Raw genomic sequence first — 22,011 nt, forward strand, 5'->3', positions numbered from 1 at the left:
AGGGTGACCCGAGGAGGGTAGGACGTGAGCCCACCGAATCAGTTTGTCCCGAACATCAAGCGGCACGTACCTTCGCCCCGCTGGACACTGAGGAGGCGCGGGTTCAGCCCGTAACGCCCGCTCGATGTCCGAGTCCACCTCCCATACCACTGGGGCTACCAGCTTTGAGGCGGGAAGGATGGGAGTAGGTTCGGTGGACCCATCCTCGGTGTCGTAAAGGCGGGACAGTGCGTCAGCCTTCACGTTCTGGGAGCCCGGTCTATAAGACAAAGTAAACCGGAACCGGGTGAAGAATATGGCCCACCTTGCCTGACGTGGGTTAAGTCTCCTAGCTGCCCGAATATACTCCAGATTCTGGTGGTCGGTCCAGATGAGAAAAGGGTGCTTAGCCCCCTCAAGCCAGTCTCTCCACACCTTCAGAGCTCTAACCACCGCTAGCAACTCCGGGTCCCCCACATTATAGTTACGCTCCGCTGGGCTGAGCTTCCTTGAGAAGAAAGCGCAGGGGCGGAGTTTTGGTGGCGTACCCGAGCGCTGTGATAGCACGGCACCCACCCCAGCCTCGGACGCGTCCACCTCCACTATGAATGCTAGAGAGGGGTCCGGATGCGCCAACACGGGCGCATCAGTGAACAGCGCCTTCAACTTGTTGAATGCTCTGTCCGCCTGTGCTGACCACTGCAATCGCACCGGGCCCCCTTCAGCAGTTAGGTAATGGGAGCCGCTATCTGGCCAAAACCCCGGATAAACCTCCGGTAGTAGTTGGCAAAACCCAAAAACCGCTGCACCTCCTTTACCGTGGTTGGAGTCGGCCAATTACGCACAGCCCTAATGCGGTCACCCTCAATCACCACCCCGAGGTGGAAATGCGATATCCCAGAAAAGAGACGGCTCGTTTAGAGAACACGCATTTCTCAGCCTTGACGTATAGGTCATGCTCCAGCAGTCTACCAAGCACTTTGCGCACCAGAGACACATGCGCGGTGTGAGTGGCCGAGTAGATCAGAATGTCATCGATATAAACAACCACTCCCTGCCCGCACAGGTCCCTGAGAATCTCGTCTACAAAGGATTGGCAAATGGCTGGAGCATTCTTTAACCCATACGGCATGACGAGGTACTCATAGTGGCCGGATGTAGTACTAAATGCGGTTTTCCACTCGTCTCCCTTCCGAATACGCACCAGACTATACGCACTTCTGAGATCCAGTTTTGTGAAGAACTGCGCTCCGTGGAACGATTCCACCGCCGTAGCGATGAGAGGTAGAGGGTAACTATACCCCACTGTGATGGCGTTTAGACCTCTATAATCGATACACGGACGCAAACCTCCCTCCTTTTTCCTCACAAAAAGAAACTCGAGGAGACGGGTGAAATGGAGGGCCGAATGTACCCCTGTCCCAGCGACTCCGTGACATATGTCTCCATTGCCAACGTCTCCTCCTGGGACAGTGGGTACACGTGACTCTTGGGAAGCGCAGCGTCTACCTGGAGATCTATCGTACAATCCCTTCCCGGTCGATAAGGTGGTAATTTAGTCGCTTTCACTTTACTGAAAGCGATTGCCAAATCGGCATACTCGGGGGAATGCACACCGTGGAACCCTGGTCTGGACTCTCCACCGACGTGGCACCGATGGAAACTCCCAAACACCTTCCAGAACACTCCTCTGACCACCCCTGGAGAACCCCTGTCTCCACGAAATTTTAGGATTGTGCCGGGCCAGCCAGGAGTCCCCAGCACCACTGGAAACGCAGGCGAATCAATAATAAAAAAACTGATACGCTCCCTATGATTCCCCTGCGTCACCATGTCCAGTGGGACCGTGGTCTCCCTGACCATCCCTGACCCTAATGGCCGGCTATCTAGGGAGTGCACGGGGAAAGGAGAATCTATCGGCACCAGCGGAACCCCTAACTTAAGGGCGAGTCCGCGATCCATAAAGTTCCCAGCTGCGCCTGAATCGACTAGCGCCCTATGCTGGGAAGAGGGAAAAAAGTGAAGGAAAGAGATTAAGACAAACATATGGCCAACAAGGGGTTCTGGGTGAGTTTGATGCTGACTCACCTGGGGTGACCGAGAAGCGTTCCGCCTGCCATCTCTACTCCCAGACGGACCCCCCCAGCACCGATCAGACGTGTGCCCTCTCCGACCACAGTTGGTGCAGGGAAGGCCACCTCCTCCGGTACCCCTCGGCGTAGCCCCTCCCAACTCCATGGGAATGGGAGCGGAGGGGCTGGGTGGTGGAACGCACAGAACCCTCTCTGAACGCCCGCGGGCAGCCAGCAGATTATCCAGTCGAATGGACATGTCGATCAGCTGATCCAGTGACAGAGTGGTGTCCCGACACGCTAACTCCCGGCGGACGTCCTCTCGGAGACTACACCTGTAGTGGTCCATAAGGGCCCTGTCGTTCCACCCAGATCCGGCTGCCAAGGTCCGGAACTCCAGCGCGTAATCCTGGGCGCTCCTCTTCTCCTGCCTGAGATGAAATAGTCGTTCTCCCACCGCTCGGCCGTCTAGAGGGTGATCAAACACGGCACGGAAACGGCAGGAAAACTCTGTGTAGTGCTCCCGCGCTGAGTCTGGGCCATTCCAGACTGCGTTCGCCCACTCCAGAGCACGACCCGTGAGGCAGGAGATGAGGACACTCACCCTCTCTGCTCCTGAGGGAGTGGGTCTGATGGTGGCCAGGTATAGCTCCAGCTGAAGCAGAAACCCCTGGCAACCCGCCGCCGCTCCATCATAAGCCCTCGGTAGCGTCAGATGGAGGGTGCTGGAGTCGGGAGATGGGGAGTCCGGAACCGTGGGTGCCGAAGGTGGAGAGAGGAGACCACTCCTCTCCCATCTTTCCATTCTCTCCATCACTTGATCCATCGCGGATCCGATCCGATGGAGGACGGTGGTGTGGTGGAGAACCCGTTCCTCCATCGATGGGAGAGGGTTGGCTGCTGCTCCTGCTGACTCCATCAATCTGATAGGTGCGGGATTCTGTAATGCTCCGGGTGTCGTGGGTGTGGAGTCAAAATGCAGGAGACAGAGTTCAATGCTGTGCGTCTTTTACTAGCACCAACGCACCACAGGGTGCTCACAAAAGTAACGTTCCCAAACACAGGGAAAAAATACAATGGAAAAAATCACGACTAGGCACTAAACACGTACCTCTACAACAGAGCCGAAGGTTACAATGAAATAATCCCGCACAACAACCAGGCGGGCCGGCTGTCTAATAAAGACAAACTAATTAAACATGAACAGGTGCTACCACTAAACATACAAGGAGGGAGAGGAAAAACAATCAGTGGCAGCTAATAGGCCGGTGATGACGACCGCCGAGCGCCACCCGCCCGGGAAGGGGAAACACCCTCGGTCGGACTCGTGACAATATTTATGTTTGTCGAATGGCAGTCAAGCATCGATCATCACCAGAATAAGGCCCTCGATATTTATTGGAAAGGAGCTCAAGCTCATCACCATGCACTTTCACACTCTTTGAAGTTCATCACAACATACAGTATTTAATTTGTAGAATAATAAACTCCATGGTTTCCTGAGTCGTACTGGGAGGACCTCACACCGTATCATCACGTGACTCCAAGTTTATTTTGATATGATGGTTATTATATAAATATCTACACTTAAAGGTGTTTCCACTGCCATTTCTTGTATGATTAATTTTACAGACACAAAAACATCCCACCATGTCGAACGAACAAATTATATGTCGGCATTTATAAAATTGTACCGAAACTGCCTATTTCCATCACAGCTGCAGTGATTTTTTTTATATGGTATGACTTTACTCTCATAAAAGCTGTGGATGGAAACGTGGTTATAAGCCTACAATTAGCTAAATAGAACTCATTTTAATATATTATATTCTGAAAACATGGCAACCATGTTCTGGGTATGTTTGGTGGAACGTTGATGGACAATTCTCCTAACCCACAGAAAGTGGACAAATGACAGTTCTTGCAACGTTCTCATCAAACCTGTCTAGAACATTCATATCTCATGTTCTGAGAACATGGTAATCACTTTCTGGTTAAATTCTATTTGGACTTAAGGGAATGGTCTCTTGGAAACATTCCTTGCTCTTCACAGGAACATTCCTATGAAAACGTTAGTTAATGATCTATTGAGATTCTTAAAGGAACGTTCACTAAAGTTGTGTGAATGTTTTTGTTAGATGGGAATCTTCACCCATTGAAGGCAATGTATTAAGTTAAGCCTCATATCTGTTGGCATCAATATTGTGACACTAATATCCCCTCCCCCCAGTTAATGCAATGTATTCACTTAGGAAACATGTCTTTCATGTCTTTCATGGTTATCTCTGTGTTTCAAAATTGTGACACTATCCTCCCCAAATGGCGAAGGTGCATCAAGATGGAGGAATTCAGATATTATGCTATTGTTTTTAGCACTACCCACAGAGTTCATAAACAACGGTGTGCAACATGGTTCAATGTGCCAGTAAATCAGCACAATCAACTTTTTAGTTTTTTTCAAATTGCCGCCATATTTTGAGCTACATTCGGGATTATATATACTGCGCTACTGCTTATACAACAAAAGAGTAACAGAGAGTAATGTACAATACAGCGAACTGAGCAAATTAGGCATTTGTGGTAAGCATATTGTGGTCGCCATATTTATGCACCTTCGCCAATGAATGCAATTTATACAAATAAGCATTGTGTTTATTTTGCTAAAAGGTACCAGATTGATTCTTTTCAATTATATTATGTTGAAATTTACCACCATAGAGTTAGATAGAGGACTATAGATGGATAAAATCTATTTGGGCATGAACATTGCCATTTAGGGCTTCACCATTTTAAAGTAGTCAACTGGGTGGGGCATCCTATGGTTGAAGGAAGGACCAAATGATTCCATGCGGGTTATCACGAGGGATTAGCGAATTAATTATACTCGTAAGTAAACATTTCATAACTTTAGGTGGCAGTAAATTGCCATTCTTGACTTTATACCTCTTCAATCAACACACTCTAGATGGCAGTATGCACCCACTCAGTTTGTTTGCCAACACGTAGATGTAGTAGAAGAAGAAAATGGACTGCTTCAAAATGAAGCATAAAGAATATGTCTTTATCATTCTACATGTTTTCCACATTCGTCTGGGAGAAATCCATGAGTTGAGTCTGACAACAGTTTGTAGCCGGGAACTTAGACCTCTGTAAAGAACACGTGTACATGTCTGTCCAAAACAGATGTGAAAGGGTACAGATAAGATATGAGATGAAATGCGCTGTAATGTTTTATCTTATCCTTAATGGTCTGTGTTGCTCTTTATCTGTCTCTCACAGTCTGTCTGTCTGTTGTATGTTGTTCTCTCTTTCTTCTTTCTCTCTCTCTCTCTCTCTTCATCAGCTTGCCCAACAAATAATTGTTGTCACAAGAATCCAACACCCAACAACCTCATTAAAAGGCACAAGCTGGTGTGATTCCTAGAGAGTGGTCAATCAATCCAGATGCAACAAGTGTCTGTTTTACAACATCTAATATTGCAGGGACGACTGGTGCCTCAAAACTTTAACATATATATTTTCTCTGTAGATAATGAGACCTGAGACAACTCAAAACTGCTGCAGGTGATTTACTGTTCAAAAATCATGGGTACAAGGATTTGAAAGATTTAAGGATACATTTACAGGCATTTGTGGAACAAGGAGGGTGGAGATATCCTACTTGGGCAGACACTCAGGCAACGTTTGTTCCTCTTTAACCGTCCAACCTCGCTTGAGATGTGCACACACACACACACACACACACACACACACACACACACACACACACACACACACACACACACACACACACACACACACACACACACACACACACACACACACACACACACACACACACACACACACACACACACACACACACACACACACACACACACACTTGATTATAAGTAATTGAAGAATGGAAATAGAAGATATATTGGCTATATGATTAGGAGTCATGATGTGGCTGTGAAGCTAACCATCTGCACTTTTCTTTTTAGAGAGAGAGGAGAGAGGAACACCCTCTGACCACCATACACCAAAACACATCTTCCCATCTGTCCTGTCCTCCTGCAACCCCCAACCCCTCGCAAAATGGGGTTGTTTTATGGTCTAAACGCTACCAGCGCACTGCCTCACAACACCTGCATAGTAAATCACTTAGGGCTGGGGATCTGAGGTGTTACATAATAGAACCAGCCAGGAGAGCTGGAGAAGACCTAAGGAGGAGTGTCACAGGCCTGGTGGGTGGAGACAGGCAGGGCTGCACAGGAGAGGGGCTGGGGGAGAGGTGCAGGGACAGGGCTGCACAGGCATCCTAACCAGCCAGAGGGGGGGGACATGGGTGGGTGGTAGTAGAGGGAGAAGGGCGGAGAGTAGAAGGGAGGGGGGCAAGTCTACTGTCATCTCGCCACCCACCAGCTGGAACACAAGCAGACGGCGGATGCCTCGTGTGAGGTGTGCTTTACAGGGAGGGAGGGAGGGGTAGAAGAGAGACAGCCACATCATTACAACACTGTACATAGCCTTAATATGACATTTGAAATGTCTCTATTCCTTTGGAACTTTTGTGAGTGTTATGTTTGCTGTTTATTTCACTTTTGTTTATTAGAGAGAGAGAGAGAGAGAGAGAGAGAGAGAGAGAGAGAGAGAGAGAGAGAGAGAGAGAGAGAGAGAGAGAGAGAGAGAGAGAGAGAGAGAGAGAGAGAGAGAGAGAGAGAGAGAGAGAGAGAGAGAGAGGGTTATTATGCTAAAGCACTCAGCAATTTAGCAATGTTATGATTTGGGATTTTAAAAAAGCCATGATCATAAACCCTCAAAAACAATATCTGAAGCCAAAGCCTGATTCACTAAATTAACTTTAATTTACAATCCCCAAACACAGTCTTAATCCTGCAGCCTGAGGTATAGCTTCATAGCTTTACTGCTGGGGTTTAGGGAGAAGCTTTATCTCCTTCTGGCAGTGCAACTGGCTGCAGCCCCAGTAAGAGGTCAGAGGGTACAGTACAGTATCTACTGCAGCTTGGACTGTGAGACGTGATGGTTAGTAACCTAGCACACAAGGACACGCACACACAAAGAAAGAGAGAGATGGAGAGACACACACACCATCATGTGCCAACTGTGTAACGTAAGAGCTGCCCACGCCTCAGTAGGGAGGGTCAATGTATTAAAACATACAAAGTTACTACCAATGGAGGCCGTCTAGATATTGGATGGTTGGCTGGTTTACACTGAGCCAAGTATAAAAGTCATATCAAAACAACTTGACTTGATGTACAGGGCAAAACATCAGAGAACTGAGACACAAACAAATGGTCAAACTTTGATGATCTAATATGTGTGCTATTTTAAACCACAAAGGTATGTAATCACGTTAATTAAATTAAACATCATTCCTCAAAGTGTTTACTTATGACCGTTAATGTAAATAAACAAAAAACAGATCAGGGAACCAACCAACCCTCACAGCACATTTGGTTCTTTGGAAGTTGTGGGAACGTATATGTTTTTGGTTTTACATTGGAACAAAGCCATACGTTTCTTGACTGGTACAACATTTTTAAAATAATTAAACGTTCTGGCAACATGCATTTTTAGGTTGAATGGAGATACTTGACAACATTTTACTCTGATTCCCTGAACATTTTCCTAAGGGGTTTTATTAATGCTCTGAGGTTAATCTTTATTTGAAAGTTTTGTTATGGTTATTATTTTACGTTTTCTTAACACTCTAAGAACAAAATGTAAGGGTAATTTAGAGGCTTTTCAACAAGACTTTTAATAACACCGATAACTTCATTTGGGTTAACTTTTTGGAACTCTAAGCACAGATAATGTAGGACACATGGAAATGAATTTGCTTAGGCATTATTAATCATACAATTATTTGTATTCTTTGGGGAGATTCAAACCTATGATCTTCTTTTCTCTATCCCTGGAATTAGTCCACTGTGCCACCAAGATGGAGATTGCAGTGTCTTTTTACGCACACTAAGCTGGTCATTTTGTCTACTAAAACAGACACCACTTCAAAAGGAAACAAGCACTCATTAACAAACTTAACAAGATAGAGAATAGAGGGACTTTTCTTGACTCTGAGAGCGGAACGTATATGCTTTTAAATAACATTCTTAGAATGTTATTGTGATGTTACAAAAGTTGTGGCTTTTATGGGATGTTTTCTTCATGTTCTGAGAACAGAATGTTATATTTTAATACGTAGAATTTCATTTTTTAGAACATTCACAGAATATTGCCAAGAAGTAACAAAAAAGAGAGACCCATACGTTCCCATACCTCTCCCTGACCCAGTCTGTAATGTTTCAAGCAGACCACCATAGTCCCTGTGTCCAAGAACGCCAAGGTAACCTGTCTAAATGGCTATCACCTTGTAGCACTCACATCTGTTGTAATGGCTGTTGTTGGTGGAAGGAGAGGAGGACCAAAGCGCAACGTGGTAAGTGTTCATATTTTTTATAAAACAACTGAAAACACTGAACAAAACGACAAACGAACAGTCCTGTAAGGTGACGGAAAACACTAAACAGAAAATAATCACCCACATCTAAAATGGGGAAAACAGGCTACCCAAGTATGATTCTCAATCAGAGACAACGAACGACACCTGCCTCTGATTGAGAACCATACCAGGCCAAACACATAAACACAACATAGAAAAAAGTACATAGACTACCCACCCCAACTCACGCCCTGACCAAACTAACACAAGGACATAAATAAAGGAACTAAGGTCAGAACGTGACATCTGTAGCCATTAAATGCTTTGAAAGGCTCATCATGGCTCACATCAACCCTATCATCCGAGACGACCTGGACCCACTTCAATTCGCATACCGCCCCAACAGATCCACAGATGACACAATCTCTCCACACTGCTTTTTCCCACCTGGACAAGAGGAACACCTACGTGAGAATGTTGGTCATTGATTATAGCTCAGGTTTCAACACCATAGTGCCCTCCAAGCTCATCACTAAGCTCAGGGCCCTGGGACTGAACACACTCCTCAACTAGATCCTGGACTTCCTGATGGGCCACCCCCAGATCCAGATGGTTAGGGTAGGCAACAACACATCTGCGCCACTGACGCTCAACACGGGGGGGACCCGTGTGACCGCGCATGACTTCAAAACCATCATTAAGTTTTCTTACAACACGACGATGAGACCGCCTATGAATCAAAATCCAATCAAAATGTATTTGTCACGTGTCGAATAAAACGGGTGTACACATTACTGTGAAATGCTTAATTAGTACGAGCCCTTTCCCAACATGGCAGAGTTAAGAATTAAGAAAATATGATATTTTGTAATAAATAGTAACACAATAAAAGAACAATAACAAGGCTATATACAAAGAATACCGGTTCTGAGTCAATGTACAGGGGTACGAGGTAGTTGAGTTAATTGAGGTAATACAGTGCATTCGGAAAAGTATTCAGACCCCTTGACTTTTTCCACATTTTGTTACGTTACAGCCTTATTCTAAAATGTATTCAATTGTTTTTTCCCCTCATCAATCTACACACAATACCCCATAATGACAAAGCAAAACTGTTTTTTAGAAATGTTTACAAATGTATTACGAATAAATAAATAAAATCACATTTACATAAGTACTTTGTTGAAGCACCTTTGGCAGCGATTACAGCCTCAAGTCTTCTTGGGTATGACGCTACAAGCATAACTGTATTTGGGGAGTTTCTCCCTCTTAAGTGATGTCAGGATGGATCGAGAGCGTTGCTGCACAGCTCTTTTTAGGATTTGCAAGAAATGTTCAATCAGGTTTAAGTCTAGGCTCTAGCTGGGCCGCTTAAGGTCATCCAGAGACATGTCCTGAAGCCACTCTGTGTTATCTTGACTGTGTGCTTAGAGTTGGAAGGCGAACCTTCATCTTAGTCTGAGGTCCTGAGCGCTCTGGAGCAGATTTTCATCAAGGATCTCTCTGTAATTTGCTCCGTTCATCTTTCCCGAGTCTCCCAGTCCCTCCCGCTAAAACACATCCCCACAGCTTGATGCTGCCACCACCATGCTTCACCGTATGGATGGTGCCAGGTTTCCTCCAGACGTGACATTCAAGCCATAGAGTTTAATCTTGGTGTCATCAGACCATATAATCTTGTTTATCATGGTCTGTGAGTCCTTTAGGTGCCTTTTGGCAAACTCCAAGTGGGCTGTCAAATGCCTTTTACATATTCCTTCAGTCTGGCCACTCTAACATAAATGCCTGATTCATGCAGTGCTGCAGAGATGGTTGTCCTTCTGAAGCACTCTCCCATGTCCACAGAGGAACTCTGGGGCTCTGTCAGAGTGACCATAGGGTTTTTGGTCACCTCCCTGACCAAGGCCCTCCTCCACTGATCAGTTTTTATTTGTTTTATTTTATTTTAACTAGGCAAGTCAGTTAAGAACAAATTCTTATTTACATGAATGATAGAAACCACTGTGTTCTTGGGGACCTTGAATGCTGAATATTATTTGGGGTGCCATTCCTTAGATCTGTGCATCGACACAATCCTGTCTCGGAGCTCTACAGAGCTCCTTCCACCTCATGGCTTGGTTTTTTCTCTGACATGCACTGTCAACTGTAGGACCTATATACAGACAGTTGTGTGCCTTTCCAAATCATGTCCAATTAATTGAATTTTCCACAGGTGGACTCCAATCAAGTTGTAGAAACATCTCAAGGACGATCATTGGATCAGGATGCACCTGATCTCAATAGCAAAGGATTTGAGTACATTTTATGCAAATAAGGTATTTCTGTTTTTTGTTTTTGATACACTTGCTAAAATGTCTGATAACCAGTTGTCGCTTTGTCATTATGGAGTATTGTGTGTAGATTGCTGAGGATTTTTATTTTATTTAATCCATATTAGAATAAGGCTCTAATGTAACAAAATGTGGAAACAGTCAAGGGATCAGAATACTGTCTGAAGGCAATGTACATGTATTTAGGGGTAAAAGTGACTAGGCAATCAGGATAGATAATAAGCAGTGTAGCTGCAGCATATGTGAAGAGGTTGAAAGTGTGTGTGTGTGTGTGTGTGTGTGTGTGTGTGTGTGTGTGTGTGTGTGTGTGTGTGTGTGTGTGTGTGTGTGTGTGTGTGTGTGTGTGTGTGTGTGTGTGTGTGTGTGTGTGTGTGTGTGTGTGTGTGTGTGTGTGTTGCGTCAAAATGCAAGTGTGTGTGTTTTTTGTGTGTGAGAGTATGTTGTGTTTGCATGTCAGTGTAGTAAGAGTGAGTATGTGAGTCCAGTGAGTGTGCATAAAGCCAGTGCAAGAATGTCAGTGCAACAAAAAGATGGGGGTCAAAGCAAATAGTCCGGGTAGCCATTTGATTAACTGTTCAGTAGTCATAAGGCTTGGGGGTAGAAGTTGTTCAGTAGCCTTTTAGCAGGTTGCTGACTATTCAGCAGCCTGATGGTCTAAGGGTAGAAACTGTTGGCCAGTCATTCAGTTTTTGCCATGATGATCCTGTACTGCGCTCATCTGAGTGATTGAAGCAGAAAGAACAGGGCATGGCTTGGGTGGCTGGGGTCCCTGATTATCTTCTCGGCCTTCCTGCGACACCTGGTGTTTTGTGTTTTAGGTGACCTTTAGTGCAGGTGATGTGCACCAATGGTGTGTTTGGCTGCATGTAGTATCACCCACTTGGGGTCTGTGTCGGTGGAGTTACCGTACAAGGCTGTGATGCAGCCCGACAGCATGCTCTCGATGGTGCTCCTGTAAAACACTGTTAGGGCACTCTGGGACAGGCAAAATTTCTCGCTGTCGTGCCTTCACTACCATGTCCATGTGGGTAGACCATTTCAGCTTCTCTGAGATGTGTAGGCCGAGGAATTTGAAGTTATTGACCGTCTCCATTTTATTTTTTTATTCTATCCACTGGGCAACCCACATTTTATCCATCTTAGAATAATGCAACAAAATGTGTAAAAAGTCAAGGGGTCTGAAGACTTTCCGAATGCACCGTAGGTTGATAATTATCCAACTGGGACGGTTCTCCACCTTTACACAGCTGCATGACGTATGCTGTTTCCAGATTTTGGAATCACGTTACATTACAATGATACATTTAAAAAAGTGAGTAAGAGGGGCAGCAATGATGTCTGCTCCAATTTTTCCAGATTCGGTTTCAACTCATTCGGTCCAGCGACTTTCTTAGTATCAATTGAATTCAATGCCTTTTACAACTATGGATTGCACAATATCTGTGAAGTTAAAAGAATAGTCCAAGGTCCTTTTGTAGCAGGGTTGTTGGGTAGGCCTAGACCTGTACACTTTATAACCAGCCAGGCCAATACTCTGGTTGGAAACAGATTTGGAAACCCATGTCTCAGATAAAACTAAAACATCAGTATCTGCAGTTTCGAGCCACATTTTGGGAACCAAGCTTCTCACATGTATGTGCATAAGTCCAAGCACTGATGTCGTTTGGGGTCGGAAGTTCTGCCAAAGCCACAGGATCCGGGTTTGGATGGATGTTTCCTGACACCAAGAGCAATAGAATAATAAAACTGATTTACCTCTTAAAATGACTTTACCCTTAAAATACTGTAAATACAGTACATCACAATCACAGATTTAAGAAATACCAAGGCTTGTAAATGAGAACGTTTGTCACAGTATGGTCAAAAGAATGTACTACAGACAAAAGCCCACTGGAAAAGAAAAGCTGCTGCGCTCTCTTTGAAACTGGGGTCACTGGGCAACCCAGGAGTTGTCAGTGGAGACTGTCCCTGACAACTGACACTATGTAATTTGATGATACCCTAGGTAGGTAGCAATAAGAACGAGTGGCAAATTGACCCATTTTAAGCAATCAGACAATTTAAAAAGGGGGCTTAAACATTAACAAGAATTTGGGCCTTCAAATAATCAAAACATTTAGATTAATATAACATTTGTCACGGGTGTCGTTGGAAGTAGACCAAAGTGCAGCATGGTAGGCGTACATTTGATTTTTATTTGAATGTTGCCAACAAAACAATAAACAATACAAAACGACCGTGAAGCTTAATACCTTAACCTCTTCAACCTATGGGGGCGCTATGTCATTATTGGATAAAAAGACGTGCCAGTTTTAAGCGCAATATTTTGTCACGAAAAGATGCTCGACTATGCATGGAATTGCCAGCCTTGGAAAGACAAAACTCTGACGTTTACAAAACCGCAAAGATATTATCTGTGAGTGCCCCAGCACTAATGCTACAGGCGAAACCAAGATGAAGTTTCATACAGGAAATGCCCCAGATTCTGAAGGCGCTGTGTTCCAATGTCTCCTTATATGGCTGTCAATGTGCCAGGAATGAGCCTGCCCTTTGTGTCGTTTCTCCAAGGTGTCTGCAGCATTGTGACGTGTTTGTAGGCATATCATTGGAAGATTGACCATAAGAGACTACATTTACCTGGTGTCCCGCACGGTGTCCTGTGTCGAAATTATTGCGTTATCTGTAGGTCCATGCGCGTTCCATTTCTTCAGAAGAGAAAGTCAACTGCCACGAAGGATTTTATCGTCGATAGATATGTGAAAAACACCTTGAGGATTGATTCTAAACATCGGTTTGCCATGTTTCTGTCGATATTATGGAGTTAATTCGGAAAAAAGTTTGCGTTTTAATGACTTAATTTTCTTTCTTTTTTTACCCAAACCTGATGAAGAATGATGAAGAAAACGGACCGATTTGTCAACACAAATAATAGTTTTTGTAAAAACTGAACATTTGCTATCTAACTGAGAGTCTCCTCATTGAAAACATCTGAAGTTCTTCAAAAGTAAATGATTTTATTTGAATCCTTTTCTGGTTTTTCTGAAAATGTTGCTTGCTGAAAGCCAGGCATAAATCTTATGCTAGGCTATCAATACTGTTACACAAATGCTTGTTTAGCTATGGTTCAAAAGCAAAACACTGAGGCAGTGTTGACAAAAGGCTAAGCTTGAGAGCAAATAGATTAATTTCATTTCATTTGCGATTTTCATGAATAGTTAACGTTTCGTTATGGTAATGAGCTTGAGGCTGTAGTCACGATACCAGATCCGGGATGGCTCGATGCAAGAAGTTAAGGGAACATTTTGACATTTGCCATATGGTTAGTGAGAAAGTCTACATTGCAAATGTACGGTCCCTTACTAGATGTCCGACAACTTTTCAAAAATTTGCGGACGGCGTTGGGGGGTGCGGCAGGGCAGGATCTTCCAGGAAGTCATCAAAACGAACTCTCTCGGACATTCGGTTTCCATTTTATACAATTTTCAAATGTTGGTCATAAATTCCACAAGAGGGCGAATGGATTCATATTGCAAATATACAAAACATCAGCAATCACGACGTGGCCTCATCTACTAAACGGAAAATATTTTGAAGACTAAACTTGGTGAGCATAGGTTTGGCATAATGGGCAGTTGGCCCCGAACAAAATGACGTCTAGGCCTCAACGGTTTTTGAGTTATGGCCATTTTTCTGGGATTAAAGGTCAAAAATGAAAATAAAGCAATAATTCTTCCGCTTCACGTCAAAACAAATTAACCTACGGTGTTAATAAAAAAAAAACAGCCATTTATCTATCGTAATTTAAGAGAAATCGTACAATGTCAAATTGGTGATGTTCAAAAATAGGTGTTTTTTTGTTGCTTAAGTTACAGATCCAGTCGCAGCGTGTTCATACAAATCTTTTTGAAGTGTGCTTCGGAGCTCTGCGAGATTTCTGGGATTTTCTGAAATAACACACACTCACTAAACCTTCCGTAAATAAGCCAATTTCTTAAAACTCAAAATTCTATAAGTGCCTACCCCAAGGAGGATATGTGTTTACTTTCAGCTTCCTTTGCCTTAAAATGGTGACATAGGTGCTGTTTTGAAGGGTTAAAAAGGTCGGATCTTTTCAAAATTTCATTTGTGTTATTAGGCAACCCTCATGAACTGTAAAACAGTAATTTCTCCCCAACAGATGTTAAAGAAAACCTCTCTCTCACACACACACACACACACACACAGCAAGGATGTAGTGACAAAGTGCGGTGCTTAAAGACACTCAGAGCCTGCAAACGCATTACCATAATCTCTAGGCTGTGCCGAGTTCAACGAGATGCGCTTGACCGTAGCTCGCTCGGTCTAAGTGCAGCGACCATGAGAAAAAGTAGGCCCAAAATTATGCCTGGCCCTAATTTTCATTTGCTTTTGGGTGACAGTAGGAGAACCTTTATGGTGAGAAGCACAATTTGACATTCAGGAACGTTCCTGAGGTCCTCCCGATCTGTGAAAGCCTAACCTTGACCGTGTGGCATTAACCCTTAACAGTTAAAAGAAGGTGCTTACATCAAATAGTTTTCAATGACTTCTCTCCCCATAGGAATGCATTGCCTGCACCCCTAAATTCAACCTGAAGCCTATGTGGGTTATGAATGTCTTATGAACCTGTCTTCGATGACAATCCATCAGGCCACTATGAGGTCTACCTGTGTTGATTCTAAGCTTCCTGGAGCAACCGGAAGTGGTTAAAATCACCCTAAAAGTGTTTTTCCATTCCCAACCAGCAGTTTGTGATAAATAGTGCATTCAACCCTGTGTAAATCGGTCAATTCTTAACGTGAACACTTTAAACTCAGGATTCTGTAAAGGCATACCGCAATCAGGATATGTGTTTACTTATAGCTTCCTGTGCCAACCGAAAGTGCCATAAATGGTGTCATAGGGACTGTTTCGAAGGGTTAAAAGAGTCAGATATTTTCAAAACCTCATGTGTGTGATTAGGCAACCCCCACAAACTGTAAATCAGTCATGTCTCCCATAAAATTTCACACACACACACACACACACACAGCAAGGACAGAGGGACACAATGTGGTGCATAGAGACAGACAGAGCCTGCAGTAGTTACCTTTGGTTTTGATTTTAGAGCGGTTCACCATTAACAAAGCCTACCTGTGCTTAGTTTCAACCAAAGCACATATTTTGGCAATCGCTGTTAAGTTTTGGCCACATGAGACAAAAATGTGACTATTCGCGCAATCATTCTGAAATTTCAGAAGAAATTGCCGGTATGCCGTTTTTTGTCTTACAGTAATATTCTACTATTTAAGGGATACACAACTCTTGGCTCTATGCATTCTCTGGAAAATAATGAACGACATGGAAGGTGTGTTCCAAGACGCGCTAGCGAAATGTTGCATAATTTCCAGACAACGCATAGAGCCATGAGTTGATTATAATTTAGAAATGTGTTCATTTGCAGGTAGGAAGGAATGTGTTCAACATCCACCGAAGTAGCTAGCAAGTTTATTAGATAGCGACAGTAGTTGCCTTGGTAACCAAACAAACAGACTTTCTAGTTTAGCTAACCAAACCATCAAAATTTAATAATGTTAGATCAAAGCATTTGAAAGCAAAAGTTAAATTTAATGGAAAAATAAACTTTATTGGCATTTTTTAAATTTTTTATTTAATTTTAGTTCGTTTGGGAGTCAGAGATATTTGTTTCAGTATAGTTTAAGTTTTCAAAAAGGGTTTGTTAATAATTTGTTTACTAAATATTTTTTCCATGATTCATTATAATTTTAGTTTCAGTTTTGGTTAATTATAATAACCCTGGAGTTTTTCACGTAATTCTTTGTAAGGGGAGGTGCCCTTGAAGTGTGTCTCTGTCGTTTTGCATATGTATTCAGTACCAGTCAAAAAGTTTGGACACACCAAATCATTCAAGGGTTTTTCTTTATTTTTTTTACAATTTTCTACATTGTAGAATAATAATGAAGACATCAAAAGTATGATATGACACAAATGGAATCATGTAGTAAACAAAAATGTGTGAAACAAATCCAAATATATTTTAGTGGCATGACTCCTGTGAGGATCAAAAGGATCAGGTTACAGTGGGTCCGCTCTACAGGCCAAGTTGGCCGTTTTATGACGGTCATAAATACCTTACAGAAACTTCCTCTTCCTTGTCATGCAATATTGAGGGAGAGAACCTCCCTCCAAAACTCCAACATGCAGCAGAATACCACCCTTAGGTACCATCTAAAGTTATTCCAGAATGGTCATGCGCTACAGCATGTCTACCCAACCATGCAACCGGAGCTCTGTACTCAAAGGAATAAAGATGATAGATGGTTTCAGACTTTGCCTCCCTCAGTCTTCTACTCTTGGCCATTTGGCACAGGATAATATGACGCCTCTTGGCCAACAAAGCCAAAGCTGGGCTTCTCCTCTTGGCCTTTCGGCCCCAATTTACCCACAGGATGAAGCCAACCCTCTCCGCCCACTTGGCATGCAATGCCTTGACAAACTCGTCAAAAACTTCCAGATCAAGTCAGATCAGTTCCAGATCAGCCAAACGATACTGAGACGTTCCTAGCTGACATAGAGAACGCATTGGATGGCTACCCGAACGCAACGGGTTCTGACAGGCTTTACCTGTCGAACGTCGAATAGACACGTGACAAGGTTCATTCGTCTACATCAGCAACACGTGCAAAACGACTACACTAAACTTGCCACAGCTTTGAAATTAGAATTCAGTGGTTCTGCAATTCGCAAAGACGATAGCTCATTGGGTAACACTGTCAAACAAGCTCGGAATGAACACCCACAAGCTTACTGTCATTGACTTCATTCAGCTTACTGTGGCCTACTCACTGAAAATGGAATGGAAGAGCTGTTACCATTCAAACTAATTTCTGTCGAACATGTATCCCACCTTCATTACCTACTTGGGTCCTACAGCCCACGGTGGCTTGCCTATCTTACAACTCAGAGAGCTTGCAAGCACAGCTTTTGAGGCATCAAAAGTACACAACGCTAAGAGCCCTGACATCTCTGTTTTTGAAGTTTGACCAGGATCACTCACTCCAGTTAGAGGGTGCATTATCAGGTATTGAAGCGTTGAGAGATGATGCACAACAACAGTTTCTACCATGAAACCACAATAGCAATACCCACCGTGGTCGAAATCACTGTAAAGTATGTAGCTATCGAAACGACTACCGCTACAATCGACCTGATCGCTAAGTTCCTGCACCCAATCCGCACAAAGTGTCAGAGCAGAAGGGTAACAAAAGGTTCAAGGATGATCAAACGTAGACCGATGTTCTCTTGAAGTTCTTCTATGTGAAGAATACAAATGTGAGAAAAGGGAAAAAGATAAGTCACAAGGACTGGACGGGGAATTGACAGACAACAGGTCCACAGGAATGAACACCCTTCGCAAGGATGTTAAAAATGTCATTTTTCCCGCTCTCACTTGTGACCCTATCCAGGGCCCGATCGATCAAGAAACAAACCCATTGGCTTTGTCTATAAATTCTGATACAAAAGGTTTGCGAAGAAAGAGGTCAAAACTTTGCAAAAGCCAAGTCCACTCAAAATCCAATAAGTCGATTTGCTTTCACCATGAACAGAAATGGAGCATCACGTTGTTGCGAACAACCACTCCACTTTGTGGGGAAAATGTCCGGCAGGGTAGCCTAGTGGTTAGAGCGGAAGTAACCGGAAGGTTGCAAGTTCAAACCCCTGAGCTGACAAGGTACAAATCTGTCATTCTGCCCCTGAACAGACTGTTAAACCCACTGTTCCTAGGCCGTCATTGAAAATAAGAATTCGTTCTTAACTGACTTGCCTAGTTAAATAAAGGTTCAATTTAAAAAAATAAACACAACTCAAAACGGCTAAACCTGGAAACAATCCTGGAGGACTGCTTAAATAGTCACCACTAGCCGCCCTCCACCCAGTACCCTGCCCTGAACCTTAGTTACTGTTACTAGCAAGCTATCACTGGGTACTCTGTCATGCACTTTAGAGTCTACTGCCCTATATACAGCATATAGAGTACATAGTCACTAGGCACTTTAATAATGTTTACATACTCTTTTACCCACTTCATATGTATATACTGTGTTCTAGTCAAGGCTCATCCAATATAACTACTGCTGTACACAAATTGACAACAGACTTTCAGCATTCTTATAGGGAAGGACATTCAACAAGCACAGCACTTACACAAATGACTGATGAGTGGCTAAGATAAATTAATGATAAAACCATTGTGGCGGCTGTTCTGTTAGATTTCAGTTTGGCTTTTGACATTATCGATCATAGTCTGCTGCTGGAGAAACATGCATTATGGTTTTACACCTCCTGCTATATTGTGAATAAAGAGTTACCTGTCTAACAGAACACATAGGGTGTTCTTTAATGGAAGGCTCTCCAAGGGCTTAGGTGGTCACGAATTTTAGTCTGCCGGTGATTGTCAAGAAAATAACTGTCAGTCTCACGGTAATTGACAGTTAATTAACATAAACACAGCATCTCGAAGGCTTCTACACAGCCTGCAAGCCACTGATGAAGACCTTTGGAACATCTACATTTGAGTCTAATAAATCCATATCACAATACACCCATTATTTATTTTCGACAGGTCTAAAGAAGCATGATATGAAGAAAATGTAGTCTATTTCAGAAGAACAGAATAGCATACTCTGAGTTGTCCTTAAGTTAGGTCCTGATCTGGCTATACCAAATGGCTGTGGGCTGCACTAGTTCATTTAGCAGACAAGATTTGCTTAGAATTCCGTGGCTGTATTTTCTAGTATGAAGAATACTATTGAACAAAGCTGAATACAATAGAAAGGACATCTTCTCTAAACAAATTTGACGGAGTGCGCACATGTGGCTATTGTTTGTTGGGAGTTTAACAAATGTCACGGCTGATTTCCTCCTCTTCGTCTGAAGAGGTGTAGTAGGGATCGGGCCAAAATGCAGCGTGGTAAGTGTCCATAGTAGATTTTAATGAAAAAAAAGAAACAGTACAAAACAATAAACGAAACGTGAAACAACCCGAAACAGCACCGTGTGGTGAAACAAACACAGACACGGAAACAATCACCCACAAAGTACCCACAGAATATGGTTGCCTAAATATGGTTCCCAATCAGAGACAACGATAGACAGCTGCCTCTAATTGAGAACCAATCTAGGCAACCATAGACATACAATATACCTAGAAGGGGCAGCCCCTGAAACATACAAAAAACCCTAGACAAGACAAAACACATACATCACCCATGTCACACCCTGACCTAACCAAAATAACAAGGAAAACAAAGAAAACACCCCAAAGGTGCGGACTCCTGGCCGCACACCTAAACCTATAGGGGAGTGACTGGGTGGGCGTCTGTCCATGGTGGCGGATCTGGCGCTGGACGTGGACCTCAACACACCATAGTCTTTGTCCACTTTAGTCTCCTAGGAACGGCGACCCCCGCCGTCACCCTAGGATTGGCAACCCTACTAAATGGCCCCACTGGACTGAGGGGCAGCTCCGGACTGAGGGGCAGCTCCGGACTGGCTAACGACTCTGGAAGACAGGCGGCAGACTCTAGCGGATCCTGGACAGGTGGGAGACTCTAGCAGCACTGGACTGGCGGGAGACTCTAGCAGCTCTTGGCGGAGACTCTAGCAGCTCTGGACTCCTGGGAGACTCAAGCAGCTCTGGACTGGCGGGAGACTCCAGCAGCTCTGGACAGGCTGACTCTCAGCAGCTCTGGACTGGCGGGAGACTCTAGCAGCTCTGGACTGGCGGGAGACTCTAGCAGCTCTGGACAGGCGGGAGACTCTCCAGCTCTGGACAGGCGGGAGACTCTAGCAGCTCTGGACTGGCGGGAGACTCTAGCAGCTCTGGACACGGGAGACTCTAGCAGCTCTGGACTGGTGGGAGACTCTAGCAGCTCTGGACTGGCGGGAGACTCTAGCAGCTCTGGACAGGCGGGAGACTCTAGCAGCTCTGGACTGGAAAACGGGAGACTCTAGCACAGGGGTGTCAAACATACGGCCCGCGGGCTTAATTTAGGTAATTAATCCTTTAGCCCAGAAGGAGGTTCGATCAGGCCCGCAGGATAATTTGAAAGTGGAAAAAATGCATAAAAGACATGGAATTAATTTTGGGGGCAGGCTGCAATTCATGGATTATCCGCTAAGGGGCGCACTCTTTCCATCAGAGTACAAGACAAGCCGCATCACTGAGACAGACTGAAAACAGCAGACGGTATCAATGCGCCATCTGCTGCAGTGGCGACGTTGTTAATACCTTGGTCTCTACCTCTCCGCTACACCCTCATTAGCCAAAATGTCGTTATCCAAACGGAGAAAAGTAGATAAGGATGTGTAGAATTTTCAAAGAAAAATGGACCACGTCCTATTTATTTACAGAGATGCACGGAAAACCTTTGTGCTTGGTGTGTTTGCAACAAAGTTTACGGTATTGAAGGAATGTAATATTCGACACATACAACGCTACGAGACTCATCACAGCGAAAAACTAGACTAACACCTTTAAAATGAAAAATGCCTTAGATACTGTTTGCATTGAGAAAGAATACAGCTCTGTGAAGATGAATCCTTACTGTGGTGATTTAAAAAATGTGCACTTTAATGTTAGTCAGCAGCTTCAAAACAAAAGTTGTGTGATGGAATTCTACTGTTCATACAACTCCATAAATTTTCAGTATGTATTGTATGTGTATGTATGTTTCATGTATGAAGTTTACAGATTTACAGGACAGGCGAACACTTTCTTCATTACACATTTAAAATCACTCTCCTTAGTTTGTAAGGTGTACGCAGGGATTACATTTAGATTTTATATGCGTATGTGTCCAGTGGTTTAAAAATTCCTTTCTTTAAAAGTCTCATTTAATCTTAAAGTGCATTACTATATTTTTCAGTACCAATTAAAGTTTTGTGCCTTTGTACAATCAGTGGGATCAGTTGCAATGCATATTTGTGAATGATAAAAGTAAATTGCACATTTGTCTAAGGAAATATGAGGTGTTTCATGAAATGTTTTGTAAAAGGATAGTTCATTAAATTTCAATATTTTCCTAATGTTCTTGTGCTTCTTTACACCAAAACAAAGGAAAGACATGATATTTTGGTTATTTATAGCAGGGTATGGTATAAT

This window comes from Oncorhynchus keta, chromosome 11, assembly GCF_023373465.1.
Source record: "Oncorhynchus keta strain PuntledgeMale-10-30-2019 chromosome 11, Oket_V2, whole genome shotgun sequence".
Taxonomy (NCBI): domain Eukaryota; kingdom Metazoa; phylum Chordata; class Actinopteri; order Salmoniformes; family Salmonidae; genus Oncorhynchus; species Oncorhynchus keta.